The 16293-nt window shown below is 39.1% G+C and overlaps 1 long non-coding RNA gene across 2 annotated transcripts; it reads right to left on the minus strand.

The window, feature by feature from the left end:
- Window positions 1-49: 49 nt before the first annotated feature.
- On the minus strand, window positions 50-9782 carry LOC138973250 (uncharacterized). Of its 2 annotated transcripts, none has more exons than XR_011457936.1 (5): window positions 8646-9782; window positions 7240-7315; window positions 3743-3819; window positions 1565-1640; window positions 50-1059 (listed from the first exon to the last, which is right to left on the minus strand). It is a non-coding gene; the product is annotated as an uncharacterized lncRNA (long non-coding RNA). The 2 variants fall into 2 exon arrangements; XR_011457935.1 differs by lacking the exon at window positions 8646-9782 and adding an exon at window positions 8049-8088.
- Between the last annotated feature and the right edge of the window lie 6511 nt (window positions 9783-16293).

The raw sequence follows: 16293 nt of genomic DNA on the forward strand, positions 1-16293 counted from the left end.
CACGCCAACCGCGAGATCTATGTGGACATGACAGGCGTCGCGGACCCAGGCAGCAGAGAAATATGCCTAGCATATGACAAACATATGACATGGCATGTGGAAATCATATAGTAAAACCATATGTCAGTCATAGATAAATTGCAAATGGTTTTGGAATGGCTACCATATGGTTTTTAGGTGAAAATGACATGTCAGAAACACTAGTTTTCCACATCACAAGTGACATTGTCATATGGAAACCTCATTTACACCACATTACAAGTGACACTGACATATGAAAATCATTTGTTTGCCATATCACAAATGACATTGGCATATGCAAATTACATGGTTGCCATGAAACAAATGATATTGTTTGCTATATGTCATATGTTAACTGTATGAATGACATGTCTTCGTCATATGTTTGACCGATACTTCGAACCTCACAGACACACACTCAATCACACATTTTCACAACAAAAGACATAACAACAGTCTGAAGATCATACTTTATATTCAATATCATAATAATAAGCCAACTTGTATCTTTTCTCAGTAAGGAATCAATGAAACAAAGTCACAGCAGGAATAAGACTCCCAAGTCAACCAAACACACACACATTAAGGGAAAGAAAGGCTTTAAAGTATAGTTTAAAAAACTAAAACAAAAAAAAGTACTTCCTCCAAAAAGGCTCTGTAGTGAACCCATGACTATCGCATCACTTCAGGGTTGGACCTTGAGTGTGTGTGGTGAATAACCATCGCAGCACTGGGAATGTAATCTCTGCAGTATGATTTAAAGACAAGTTTTGGATTGAGAAGAATTAATCTGCTTTAAAATTTGGTTTCAGGATCATATGTTAACTTAAGATAATCAGTCCTACACTCTGAATGTGGGTCAAGGTTTGTCACTCTTCAGCTTTCTGGATGATGCACAGGGGTGGTGTCTTGGACAGAACTTCTCCCCCATCGCCAGAGTTTAGCACCACCGACTGTGCCGAAACAGATATCCCTGATCACGAAGATGTGTGAGCTTGATCGGCTGACATCTTGCAAGACTTTGTTAAGGCATGGTACCTGGAAAAAAAAGAGAGAAAATAGAACCTGATAGAATGAAGTGTAGCCAGAGGAAAATGTTTACCATTTGACAGTGTAAAATTGTATGACTGGGGGACACTACATTCTTTAACAGAGATTTTTCGCAGACTTTTTTTTATCGCCGCTTACTGATTGGTTAGCTATAGCCAAACTAACGCCAAACTGCTCTTATTGCATTAGAAGGTAGCTCCGATAGCCCCGATAGCTGCACTGGCCTTCAAAGTCTGACAAGAATCGTCGCTTAAAACAAGTTTGAGCGTTTGCGCTGTTCACAAGGGCAGCAATTTTGATCTGATTTGGCGACGACTAAAATTGTTTTAAAGTAGGGGGAAAGTTGGTACAAAGTCTGCCATGTCAACAAAACTTAAGTCAAAACCTGACTCACCAAAGAGAAAATAACAAATTGAGGTTGGGAGAGAGAGAAATCTTGAAGTTGAACAGTTATTGATTGATAAGGCTAAGTGATATATGAATGGTTACTTACCTCCACTCAAAAAGCAAGGTCTTGTTTGTAGTTCAGAGTATGTTTGACCTGACCAAAGCTGTTCATTACTGCCACCCTGAAAAGATATCACAGAAATAATTAATGCTTGATGAAGACATATGCAATTGCAAAAAACTCTTACCAAAAAAAACCATTCAGGTTACAGAACTAAAAATAAATCCTCTGAATAATAAAACTGAGAAAATTGAGCCTATTAGTATTACTATGAGTATGGCTGGGGGACACTACATTCTTTTACATTTGATAAATATTTTTTTTTTAAATGAATAAAATCTTTGAGAGAATTAATTTGACAGTTAAGGTTCATAGAGACTGGTCTATTATGTTTTCTCAAATTACATGGCATAACTCTCACACACACACAAAGAAAAAAAGGTGAAAAGGGTAGGAGCGAGCTGACAGTCACTCAAAAACTGCACTGAAAGGAGTTGAAATGATTTGATGAATAATCACACCGACACAAAACTATATCCCTGCCTAGATTTTCAGATCATCTGAAAACATTTAAGTGCTGTTCACATGACAGACGAGCAAACAACTTTCCCCCGACTCAAAGTCGTTTGAAAATACCTCCTGGGTTGTCGGCAAAAAGTCAGCCATGTGAACGGCTCCAGCAATTTACAAACAATTAAGGTAAGACTTAGCAGCGACTCCAAAAACTGCTGGACTTGGCCATGGAATAACAAAGATATTCCGCAGACTTGTCTTATCGCCGCTTACTGATTGGTTTATAGCTATAGCAAAACTATCGCCAAACTGCTCTTACTGCATTGGGAGGTAGCTCCGATAGCTGCACTGGTATTCAAAGTCGGACAAGAATCGTCGCTTAAAACAAGTTTGAGCGTTTTTGCTGTTCACAAGGGCAGCAATTTTGATTTGATTTGGCGCTGACTAAAATTGTTTCAAAGTAGGGGGAAAGTTGGTACAAAGTCTGCCATATAAACAAAACTTAAGTCACAACCTGACTCACCAAAGAAAAAAGAAAAAATTGAGGTTGGGAGAGAGAGAAATCTTGAAGTTGAACAGTTATTGATTAATAAGGCTAAGTGATATATTAATGGTTACTTACTTCCACTCAAAAAGCAAGGTCTTGTTTGTAGTTCAGAGTATGTTTGACCTGACCAAAGCTGTTCATCACTGCCACCCTGAAAAGATATCACAGAAATAATGAATGCTTGATGAAGACATATGCAATTGCAAAAAAACTCTTACCAAAAAAACCACCATTCAGGTTACAGAACTAAAAATAAATCCTCTGAATAATATTAATAAAACTGAGAAAATTGAGCCTATTACTATGAGTATGGCTGGGGGACACTACATTCTTTTACATTTGACTAAATATTTTTTTTAAATGAATAAAATCTTTGAGAGAGTTTGACAGTTAAGGTTCATAGGGACTGGTCTATTATGTTTTCTCAAATAACTGAGCATAACTCTCACACACACACAAAGAAAAAAAGTTGAAATGGGTAGGAGCGAGCTGACAGTCACTCAAAAACTGCACTGAAAGGAGTTGAAATAAACTGATGAATAATCACACCGACACAAAACTATATCCCTGCCTAGATTTTCAGATCATCTGAAAACATTTAAGTGCTGTTCACATGACAGACGAGCAAACAACTTTCCCCCGACATGAAGTCGTTTGAAAATACCTCCTGGGTTGTCGGCAAAAAGCCAGCCATGTGAACGGCTCCAGCAATTTAGAAACAATTAAGGTAAGACTTAGCAGCGACTCCAAAAACTGCTGGACTTGGCCATGGAATAACAAAGATATTCCGCAGACTTTTCTTATCGCCGCTTACTGATTGGTTTATAGCTATAGCAAAACTATCGCCAAACTGCTCTTACTGCATTAGGAGGTAGCTCCGATAGCTGCACTGGTATTCAAAGTCGGACAAGAATCGTCGCTTAAAACAAGTTTGAGCGTTTTTGCTGTTCACAAGGGCAGCAATTTTGATTTGATTTGGCGCTGACTAAAATTGTTTCAAAGTAGGGGGAAAGTTGGTACAAAGTCTGCCATATAAACAAAACTTAAGTCACAACCTGACTCACCAAAGAAAAAAGAAAAAATTGAGGGTGGGAGAGAGAGAAATCTTGAAGTTGAACAGTTATTGATTCATAAGGCTAAGTGATATATGAATGGTTACTTACCTCCACTCAAAAAGCAAGGTCTTGTTTGTAGTTCAGAGTATGTTTGACCTGACCAAAGCTGTTCTATTACTGCCACCCTGAAAAGATATCACAGAAATAATTAATGCTTGATGAAGACATATGCAATTGCAAAAAAACTCTTACCAAAAAAAACACCATTCAGGTTACAGAACTAAAAATTAATCCTCTGAATAATAAAACTGAGAAAATTGAGCCTATTACTATGAGTATGGCTGGGGGACACTACATTCTTTTACATTTGATGAATTTTTTTTTAAATGAATAAAATCTTTGAGAGAATTTGACAGTTAAGGTTCATAGAGACTGGTCTATTATGTTTTCTGAAATTACTGAGCATAACTCTCACACACACACAAAGAAGAAAAGGTGAAAAGGGAAGGAGCGAGCTGACAGTCACTCAATAACTGCACTGAAAGGAGTTGAAATAAATTGATGAAAAATGACACCGACACAAAACTATATCCCTGCCTAGATTTTCAGATCATCTCTGAAAACATTTCAGTGCTGTTCACATGACAGACGAGCAAACAACTTTCCCCCGACTCGAAGTCGTTTGAGAATACCTCCTGGGTTGTCAGCAAAAAGTCAGCCATTTGAACGGCTTTAGCAATTTAGAAACAATTAAGGTAAGATTAAGCAGCGACTCCAAAAACTGCTGAACTTGGCCATGGAATAACAAAGATATTCCGCAGACTTTTCTTATCGCCGCTTACTGATTGGCTAGCTATAGCAAAACTATCGCGAAACTGCTCTTACTGCATTGAGAGGTAGCTCCGATAGCTGCACTGGCCTTTAAAGTCTGACAAGAATCGTCGCTTAAAACAAGTTTGAGTGTTTTTGCTGTTCACAAGGGCAGCAATTTTAATTTGATTTGGCGCTGACTAATATTGTTTCAAAGTAGGGGGAAAGTTGGTACAGAGTCTGCCATGTGAACAAAACTTAAATCACAACCTGACTCACCAAAGAAAAAAGAAACAAGAAGAGCAAACGCTCGATCGAGTCACTTTCGCAGTTCTGAATATTATATGAGGCATCAGATGGACAGGAAGAAATTGCTATTCACAACACAATACAGATGTAAATAATTTGATGTAAAGAATAATCCTATAAAGTTTGAATCAAATCCGATGAATAGTTTCAGAGATATGATATTTCAATTTTTTTCCTTCAAGACATACCTGTGACCTTGAAAAAGGTCAAAGGTCACCAAAGCAGACGTCAAAGTGTAGAGGTCACTGGGAGTCACGTTCACATAAAATTTGAGCCCGGTCACTTTTATAGTTTCCGAGAAAAGCCCAACGTTAAGTTGTGTGTTGCCGAACAGAAAAGGCTAGTTATCTCCCTTGTTTTTCTGATAACGTTCGTAAAAGGCTACAGATGTAAATACTTTGATGTAAAGAATAATCCTACAAAGTTTCAATCACATCCGATCAACTTTGTCAAAGATATAAAATGTCTAATTTTTCCTTTGACGCTGACCTGTGACCTTGAAAAAGGTCAAAGGTCAACGAAACCATCGTTAAAGTGTAGAGGTCATTGGAGGTCACGACTAAACAAAATACGAGCCGGATCGCTTTGATAGTTTCCGAGAAAAGTCCAACGTTAAGGTGGTGTCTACGGACGGCCGGCCGGCCGGACAGACTAACACTGACCGATTACATAGAGTCACTTTTTCTCAAGTGACTCAAAAATTGAGGTTGGGAGAGAGAGAAATCTTGAAGTTGAACAGTTATTGATTTATAAGGCTAAGTGATATGTGAATAGTTACTTACCTCAACTCAAAAAGCAAGGTCTTGTTTGTAGTTCAGAGTATGTTTGACCTGACCAAAGCTGTTCATTACTGCCACCCTGAAAAGATATCACAGAAATAATTAATGCTTGATGAAGACATATCAGGGTTCATACAGACACCTGACAGTGAAATTCAAGGAGTATTCAAGGAGTTTTCAAGGAGTATTTCCGGTATCCCAGCTCCACCATGGCAGGCTCCAGAGAATCAATCAGGGTGGTTGCATAAGCATGTCCAAGAAATTTGGAAGCGTAGTATTCCGTTTGGACTTGCTGCCCGTTCCAGCAACGAACAAAAATGTCAAGTTGCTTCATTTTGCTGAAAAACTTTAATATTAACTTTTTTTTTTGTGCCTGCACTTCAGAATTCAAGGAGGTTCAAGGAGGTTAAACACAAGAATGACCATTTTCTCCAAATTCAAGGAGATTCAAGGTCCTTGAAAAGGGGGGTTGAAAATTCAAGGGGATTCAAGGAGATTCAAGGAGCGTACGAACCCTGCATATGCAATTGCAAAAAAACTCTTACCAAAAAAACCACCATTCAGGTTACAGAACTAAAAATAAATCCTCTGAATAATATTAATAAAACTGAGAAAATTGAGCCTATTACTATGAGTATGGCTGGGGGACACTACATTCTTTTACATTTGATGAATATTTTTTTTAAATGAATAAAATCTTTGAGAGAATTTGACAGTTAATGTTCATAGGGACTGGTCTATTATGTTTTCTCAAATTACTGAGCATAACTCTTACACACACACAAAGAAAAAAAGGCGAAAAGGGTAGGAGCAAGCTGACAGTCACTCAAAAACTGCACTGAAAGGAGTTGAAATAAATTAATGAATAATCACACCGACACAAAACTATATCCCTGCCTAGATTTTCAGATCATCTACAAACATTTAAGTGCTGTTCACATGACAGACGAGCAAACAACTTTCCCCCGACTCGAAGTCGTTTGAAAATACCCCCTGGGTTGTCGGCAAAAAGTCAGCCATGTGAACGGCTCCAGCAATTTAGAAACAATTAAGGTAAGACTTAGCAGCGACTCCAAAAACTACTGGACTTGGACATGGAATAACAAAGATATTCCGCAGACTTTTCTTATCGCCGCTTACTGATTGGTTTATAGCTATAGCAAACCTATCGCCAAACTGCTCTTACTGCATTAGGAGGTAGCTCCGATAGCTGCACTGGCATTCAAAGTCGGACAAGAATCGTCGCTTAAAACAAGTTTGAGCGTTTTTACTGTTCACAAGGGCAGCAATTTTGATTTGATTTGGCGCTGACTAAAATTGTTTCAAAGTAGGGGGAAAGTTGGTACAAAGTCTGCCATATAAACAAAACTTAAGTCATAACCTGACTCACCAAAGAAAAAAGAAAAAATTGAGGGTGGGAGAGAGAGAAATCTTGAAGTTGAACAGTTATTGATTTATAAGGCTAAGTGATATATGACTTGGAATAAAGGCCGTGAAAGGTGAATGCTCATCTAATGGCTTGAGGTTTACTGGCCGATGTGAATGCGTTATATATTGTGTGTAAAAAATGTCTGTTTGTCTGTCTGTCTGTAAAAAATTCCATTTCAAACGGCAGAAATTAATATGTAAAGCGCGGAGAGCACAGTTAATTGTGGTTCGCGCTATATAAGCTCTCATAATAATAATAATATATGAATGGTTACTTACCTCCACTCAAAAAGCAAGGTCTTGTTTGTAGTTCAGAGTATGTTTGACCTGACCAAAGCTGTTCATTACTGCCACCCTGAAAAGATATCACAGAAATAATTAATGCTTGATGAAGACATGCAATTGCAAAAAAACAAATTTGGAAGGCATAATTATCAGATTAGGAACCAGACGTTTACCAAGAGACAGGAACTTGATTAGTGCTAAATGAGAATATACAAAATTGCCATCCAATTCGGGGGTCACATTACACATACATTTGTTTACTTCAACACAAAATCCGGTTGGTTGAATTTTGTCATCGTATGTAATGTAGATCAGCTCGCGAATAAAATATCTTGTCAATCACTATCAACATGGTCTCTTTTTTTGAGAATATGAAAATCAGAGTCTCATCTACTTGTGAACAATGTTTCAAACTGATTGGATTATATTTGAAGCGAACGGTAAGACGTGTTGTTATTTAGCAACCTCCCCGATTTTTGTTGAAGTATGTGACCAGCGAATCGGATCATTTTCACACTTTTACAACTCCTAAAAAACAAACCACAGCATCAATCAACATCATGTTTTTGGAAAAGTTAGCTGACTCATACCCTTTTCAGACAAAACAAACTTGGATGAATGGAACAGTGTTCTTATAGGCAAAAAAAAGGCGAACAAAAAAAACGAGACTGTGACTGTCACCGAGTGTGACTGCGAGTGCGAGACTCCCCATCAAATTCAAAACCAATTTGTTCCTTCCGTTAATTCACTTTGTTCTTCGTGAGACAATCAATCTTCATTTCAGAATGAAAGACAAGGCTTACCTTACATCCAATAAGCAACTCAAAATACAAGGCAAGAAGAAGGGTGAAAAACGCCGACACGGTACATGTACTAAATTTTGCGCCAACCGGAAGTGAGGCCATTAACAAGGGAAATAACTGAAAGATATTGCTCTTTGCAGTTGTTATTGTCTCCCTTAAAACAAACGGCTCACTGATTTAAACATTATTTTAAGATGAGTGTACATGCTCAGTTGACAAAAAAACAAAACTTCAGCAACTTTTTTCTATCAAATAAAAAAAATTGAACATTGGCATTTTTTTTTTATCAAATAATGCTGAAAACAAATTTTATGATAATTTTTTTTTTTTAAATATTTGATTAAAGCTAAAAATATATTCTTTGAACCCAAACTGTCTGATAATAACTTTAAAAATAACTGAATAAAGGTTTGAATGCAATTAAAATTCTAAATAAAAAAAAATGTAACCAAGAAGAATAACCCCAGGCAGCTCATTTTTAACCAAAATTAAAGTAAATATAGGTATAACAAATAAACATAAAATAAAAAAAAGTATTTCATAAAGAACAAGCATAAATGCACCGTTATAAATTAGGAAAACAAAGATTGCAATCACCTTTTCAAATCCATGCTTGCTATAAACTGCGTGGTGAAATCATTTCGACTGCGACAATCTGCGTAAAAGTTGGCGAAATGTAAGGCGCGCATAGCGAAGGTGTCACGTATTCCCGCATGAAAAGGCAAAAAAACGCACGCAGGTTCATGCTGGCTGGAGACGCTCGTCTGATAAAATATAGTCAAACTCAAACAGCAAACTTTGGCTGGTTGCAAAAAGTATCACATTCATTTTTGCACAAAAAAAAAAAAATGACACTGAAACTAATTTCGAACAAAAATTAATGTTTTTTTCTTTTTTTACACACACTCAAAACCTTATTTGGAGGGTTTAGACGCACTCAACAACAACAAGAAGGGCAAAGCCCATACGACTCACATGCTTTACACATTTTTCCTACCAAAATACATGTGACCTTGACCCAAGGTCAAGGTCATCCAAGGTCATGCAACACAAAGCTGTTAATTCAAGACATAGGAAGTACAATGGTGCTTATTGGCTCTTTCTACCATGAGATATGGTCACTTTTAGTGGTTCACTACCTTATTTTGGTCACATTTCATAAGGGTCAAAGTGACCTTGACCTTGATCATATGTGACCAAATGTGTCTCATGATGAAAGCATAACATGTGCCCCACATCATTTTTAAGTTTGAAACAGTTATCTTCCATAGTTCAGGGTCAAGGTCACTTCAAACTATGTATACAATCCAACTTTGAAGAGCTCCTGTGACCTTGACCTTGAAGCAAGGTAAACCAAACTGGTATCAAAAGATGGGGCTTACTTTGCCCTATATATCATACATAGGTGAGGTATTCAATCTCAAAAACTTCAGAGAAAATGGGAAAAATGTGAAAAATAGGTGTTTTTTAGGCAACATTTATGGCCCCTGCGACCTTGACCTTGAAGCAAGGTCAAGATGCTATGTATGTTTTTTGGGGCCTTGTCATCATACACCATCTTGCCAAATTTGGTACTGATAGACTGAATAGTGTCCAAGAAATATCCAACGTTAAAGTTTTCCGGACGGACGGACGGACGTCCGGACGGACGTCCGGACGGACGGACGGACGGACGGACGGACGACTCGGGTGAGTACATAGACTCACTTTTGCTTCGCATGTGAGTCAAAAATGTCATACAATACCTTGTCCCATATTCAGATTTTTCAATTGTCATTTTTGTAACTAATATACAATAATTCGCAAAATAAATACCATAATTGTTCACAAACAAAAGCTTTAACATAATTCTGCTTTAAAAAGTAGAGTAGCTGACCGCGCCAGCAAAAATCCAGCTGGCTATGATATGCCGCTGGTCATGGTCAGATCATGTGAGACATGACAAATTGTAATCATGTGGTATCCATAAGATTTCTGACATATGTACAATATGTGGCAACTGGCATCTGTCCAGCAGATGATTTCCAGATCTTTTGCTGCCTGGGGAGTTCCTCGGCACGTGGAAGTACTGCGTCAGGAAGATCGACACCTTCTACATTTGATAACCACATTCCTTCATATTTGGTGTACATTCACTTCAGCTTATGGATGATCAGTCCACAAAACGGTAAATGTGTAGGTCAAATGGTCGGACTTGTGTGCTTTTCGAGAAAAAAAACACACATCCGAAATCGGAGATTGACTCAACAGTACGAGGTTTGAAATTGAGCTGTAGCCAAACTAACCCGATGTATGCCCTCCAGATTGTTACCTTAGGGATTATTTGAAGGACCCAGTATACCATTAACAACCTTAGACAATCGGTGACTCGAATACAGCAATTATTATTTAAGCATTATCCATGGAGGAATGCTTCATATCATTGATGAATTTTGCGTGCCATTGCGCAAGTGTGACTTTACAACGAAAGGGGTCATTTTTCCAGTCGTTTGAGTTCGGTGAATCTCTTTATACATGTTGTGTATGAACTTCAGGTTATTCACGACCATTCCATAACGATTCCTGTCAATAGGCAAATTGGTCCGACGTTTAATTTTCTCCAAAATGCGTTCCAAATTACCCTTCCGAAATTGTCAATGACGCAAACGCAATTATGTCTAGGCATTACCCGGAACCTAGCAATTACTGTTGTCTTCAGGTCACCGATGACCTTGGTGGGAAGAAGGTGTTTGTGTGTACTCGGACATTAAGATCATTCAAAGGGATAAAATCTCGAGGGTTTGGAGTGCACAAAAGTCAAAACATTTGATTTATAAACTTGCATCTTTGAGGACTGGTCATACATACGCTGACAATATTGTACATTAAATATGACGTAACTCGGTCATTAGCTGAAGAAGTTAGCATTTTTGTGGGTTGCATTGTTTGGGTCACCCTGTATGTAGTATGATTATAGTAAATAGTATTTCTCATTCCACCCGCTCTCATCCCCCCTCTCTCTCTCTCTCTCTATCTCTCTCTCTCTCTCTCTCTCTCTCTCTCTCTCTCTCTCTCTCTCTTTCTCTCTCTCTCTCTTTCTCTTTCTTCAATTCATCTCTCTCTGCCTAAATTGCGGGACCGCAACGCTCTATTGCTGTCCTATTTCTTTACTTTATTTACACATTTACACACCTTATTTATGACTACAGAACCAGTTAAACCTACTCTTCGAGTCTTCTCAAAGACTAGAACTAAAAGTAAACACTGAAAAGACCAAGGTGGTAGTTTTTCGCAAAGGTGGCCACCTGTCAGCAAGGGAAAAATGGACTTTGGGAAATGAGAAACTGGAGGTTGTTGGAAAATACAAGTACCTGGGACTAAACCTTTCAACAATGCTAAGTTATAATATTGGTACTGAAGACTTCGTATGCAGGGCGAAGAAAGGCACTATTGAAATTCTCAAGGCCCTTAAAACCAATGGGTGTCATTCGTGCGCTGTATTATTTAAGTTGTTCGATACACAGATCGTTCCATCATTATTGTGTGCAGCGGAAATATGGGGCCACCAGAACAATAAACAGATTGAGAAAGTCCACCTCTTTGCCTGTAAGTTGTTTATAAACGTACCCCCGTCGACCCCCAACGATACGATATACGGCGAGCTAGGAAGATATCCACTTTACGTTGATGCTGCTGCAAAATGTGTGCAATACTAGTTTCGGCTGTTAAAACAACCATGCTCTCGACTCTCAAAGATGACTTACCTGTCTCTATTAAGCAATCACGACAGAGGGCAAACAAACTGGGTCACACATGCCAAAGACCTTTTGTGCAAGTCTGGATATGGTTTCGTTTGGTTGTGTGCTGGGGTGGCAGATGAAAAGTTATTTCTGGGAGACCTGAAGGAGACAATGAGGCACCAGTTTTCACAGGAATGGTTTTCACATCTGTCAGAAAGTACACGCCTTGAATTTTACCACAGTTTCAAAAGTTGTATTGGGCACGAATACCTGGAAATGATTCATGTGAGCCTTTATAAAGTTGCTTTGTCCAAATTTAGACTGGGGGTCTCCCCATTCAATGCCCATCGACATCACTACTCTCACTCTGACATCAGTCGTGACTGTCCTTTCTGCCCGGATACTGCTGAAGACGAAAGCCATGTTGCTTTTTATTGCCCCACTTACGATGGCATCAGGCAGAGATATATTGGCAGAATACAGTATTTTATCAGACGAAGACTGTTTACGATATTTGCTCACTTGTACGGTGGAGGATCAGCTTGTATCCTTTGCAAAGTACCTGTTCTTGGCCTCACGAATGCGACAAAAAAGACTTGCAGAAAACGAACCGCTCACGTGATTCTCGCGTTCCCTGTCCGAACATATATCATGCTCTGGAATCCTTGATGCATTCCCCGTAACAAGAGATTGACTTTGAAGGTGCCGTAAACGTGAACTCCCTGGCATGTTACAACCTCTTCTTATTATGCAATTCATCTCGAAAAATGTGTGCGTTAATTGGTGTGTGTGTGTGTGTGTCTGTGTGTGTGTGTGTGTGTGTGTGTGTGTGTGTGTGTGTGTGTGTGTGTGTGTGTGTGTGTGTGTGTGTGTGTGAGAGAGATCATATTATGATATCTACTTTAATAACAGTTTCAGATGTGTATATTTGCATAGTTTTGCACAATCATTCATGCTTTGCTTTATACATGTATGGTCCGTGTGTGTGTGTGTGTGTGTGTGTGTGTGTGTGTGTGTGTGTGTGTGTGTGTGTGTGTGTGTGTGTGTGTGCGTAAGCGTGTGTGCGTGCGTGCGTGCGTATGTTTGTGTGTTTATGTATGTTTGTGTATTTACGTGCGTGCGTGCGTGCGCGCGCGTGTGTATGTGTGTGTGTGTGTATGCTTTTTTTTTTGTCAAGCATATGATATATACTGTAATAGTTTTATGCATTTGTTTTATGCATTTAATGACTGCCTCAGATGTGTATATTTGCATATATTTGCTGTGTGTGTGCGCACACACGTGTGTGTGTGTGTGCGTGTGTGTGTGTGTGTGTGTGTGTGTGTGTGTGTGTGTGTGTGTGTGTGTGTGTGTGTGTGTGTCCGTACGTGTATATCTGTGTATCTGTGTATGTGTCTTGGTGTCGTTTGACAATGTTTGCATAAGTTATACGGTATTATCTGTCCAAGCTATGTTTTCATGTTTATGTCTCAACATTTGGCAGGCTCTTTGTTTATTTTGCCTCACTTATTTGCATGTGTAGGCTATGTTTAAAGCCCAATGGATCACACCCTTATTAATTTCGTTTTTATGCACCAATTTCATTTATCTGAAAATTGACAAAATCAACTCATTGATTAGAACAATAAAACATCCATCCATCCATCTCTCTCTCTCTCTCTCTCTCTCTCTCTCTCTCTCTCTCTCTCTCTCTCTCTCTCTCTCTCTCTCTCTCTCTCTCTCTCTCTCTCTCTCTCTCTTGGAGTAATCCCACTCTGGGCGAAGGGTGGTTGAAAAGAAGCCAATTTGTATTGTTTATGCCACAGCCCTCGTAAAATAAAATTTGATTTGATCTCTCTCTCTGTCTCTCTCTGTCTCTCTCTGTCTCTCTCTCTCTCTGTCTCTCTCTGTCTCTCTCTCTTTCTCTTTCTTCAATTCATCTCTCTCTGCCTAAATTGCGGGACCGCAATGCTCTATTGCTGTCCTATTTCTTTACTTTATTTACACACAAAATCCGTTTAGTGTCAACACTTTCTTATTATGTTTGTTTTACTTTGTTTCAATGTACTTATTTATTTATTCATGTATTTGTTTGCTTCTTTCTTTATTTTTATTTTTCATTTAGCCAGTACTGCTGATACAATAGTGTGGACTTTTTTTTTATCGGTATGTCGCTTTGTGTTCAAAATGTCCAAGATGAAAGATAATGACATTTAAAGTATAAACGAATAAAAAAAAAGAGCACATGAGTGGATATGTGTGTCTATGAAACGTTTTAATTAAGTATTAATATTGAGAAAGACTGGATTTTGAAATTCTTTATGGCTCTGCATGACCATATTGCAAAAGACTTACCGCTTTCTCGGATAAGTTTTCATTCCATTTTATTTGTTCTGTCCGGCTGTCCCATTAAATCCAGCAAACACACAACGTGCCTACGACGTGGCAAAAATGTGATCCAGCAACGTTGCGTTCTTGTGAATTTTTTGTGGGCTAAACAACGTTGAAATATAACGTGAAGTTTACGTGATTAGCACGTTGCATGAAAATCCTAATGTTTGCTGTAATGATTAAAATGTCGAATTTGATTTTTTTTTTATATAATTTCTTAATTAGTAGTCATGGACTTTAGGGTCTAATTTGCATCTTAAGAAACACACGTCGCCTCAACGTTGCATTCAACGTCGATACTTTGTCAATCATTACTGTGTTTTCATAGTTTCGTAATATTCGCTTCAAGTAATGTCTTCTCAAAAATAAAGATTCAGCAATTGTTTAAGGTGATAATATTATCATATAAATGCATATTTATCGGGGAATTTGCTGAGTTAAATAGATTCGTGAGTGCAAAACTTCCATACCGAACACAAAAAGATCCGCTCCCAGCAGTGAATGCTACAATTTACCCGACCGCGTCGGGCTATGTCCCCGCCAGTATCAGCAGTTTTGTTTTCAACATTCAAGAACATTTTCTGGACAAAAATATACATCAAACTCAACTCGAGGATAAGTTGTTTTCAATTGTTTCATACGACGCGTTATTGCCCCACTGTATACTCATCAAAAAAAGTTAAGGACCGGTCATGAAATGTTCCCAATCTTCAAAATATTCGCCAAAAATCAAGAGTCTGACAATTTGATTGAAACGTGACTTTTTTGAATTAACAAAAGGGCAGTGAGTCTTGCTCTAGGAACATTTTTGGCAGACAGTGTTACTGTGTCAAGCTAAACAGACGGAACAAGTGACGTGTTCTTTAAAAAGGGGGCAGTGTTCAAAGTCCTATGAAATCGGTGCAAGGGCGGGGATGTAGCTCAGTCGGTAGCGCGCTGGATTTGTATCCAGTTGGCCGCTGTCAGCGTGAGTTCGTCCCCACGTTCGGCGAGAGATTTATTTCTCAGAGTCAACTTTGTGTGCAGACTCTCCTCGGTGTCCGAACACCCCCGTGTGTACACGCAAGCACAAGACCAAGTGCGCACGAAAAAGATCCTGTAATCCATGTCAGAGTTCGGTGAGTTATAGAAACACGAAAATACCCAGCATGCTTCCTCCAAAAACGGCGTATGGCTGCCTAAATGGCGAGGTAAAAAACGGTCATACACGTAAAATTCCACTCGTGCAAAAAACACGAGTGTACGTGGGAGTTTCAGCCCACGAACGCAGAAGAAGAAGAAGAAGAAGGTGCAAGACATGCCAGGACAAAAACCAGTAATGCACGTGCTACAACAGGGTTCCAGCCAAAAAATGTGCTCACAAACTTGTCTTTGTGAAATGACACACTGACAAAATAATGCAATGAAACAACATGCCCCTATCACGAAAACGGAGCGACTTGGATAAAGAAAGGGCAGTTTGATGTCAACAAGATGTTGTTTCTGCCAAGCAAGTCGTTCAGAGTGTTGCAGTGTTTCACTTCAACATTATCGGACTGAAGGAATGGCTTCAAGCATTTGGCAGAGTAGAATTACAACAATGTTATGGTCGGCCTACAGTCACCGGCACCACAACAATGACGGATCGCCTTATCCAAATGAAGATCATGCAGCAAAAAAAGGTAACTAAAAAGGCAGCAGTCATCGACCATGAGCTGCCACCACACACTGTTGTCAGTAATCAAAGTGTTACGCACTGCTTACACGCTTTCAACTACTGTGAAAGCCGCCCAGTCCGCAAAACAACATTGACTGCCAACCATCCAGCTGCCCACCTAGCCTGGTGCACTCAACATGTAAGGTGGTTACGTCCTCGTACGGCTCAGTTCTTGTTTACAGATGGGTCCCGCCTCTTCTTGGATCCTGCTGATGGACGCATCAGAGTCTGGAAGCGTCGTAGAGAGCGTTTTGCAGATGGCGCTGTTCTAGAACGAAATCGTTTGATGGAGGCTCTGTGATGGTCCAGGGAGAGATCACCTTACGTCGTAGGACATCTCACTACCGATTAGTGGGTAGCTTAACTAGTGATCACTGCCGGGATCAGATTTTGCAGTTTTTCGTTGTAAGAAATACTACTGTTGTGATTTTGAAATCAGAGGGTTGTCTAGAGTAACAAG

The sequence above is a fragment of the Littorina saxatilis genome, linkage group LG8, assembly GCF_037325665.1.
Source record: "Littorina saxatilis isolate snail1 linkage group LG8, US_GU_Lsax_2.0, whole genome shotgun sequence".
Lineage (NCBI taxonomy): Eukaryota > Metazoa > Mollusca > Gastropoda > Littorinimorpha > Littorinidae > Littorina > Littorina saxatilis.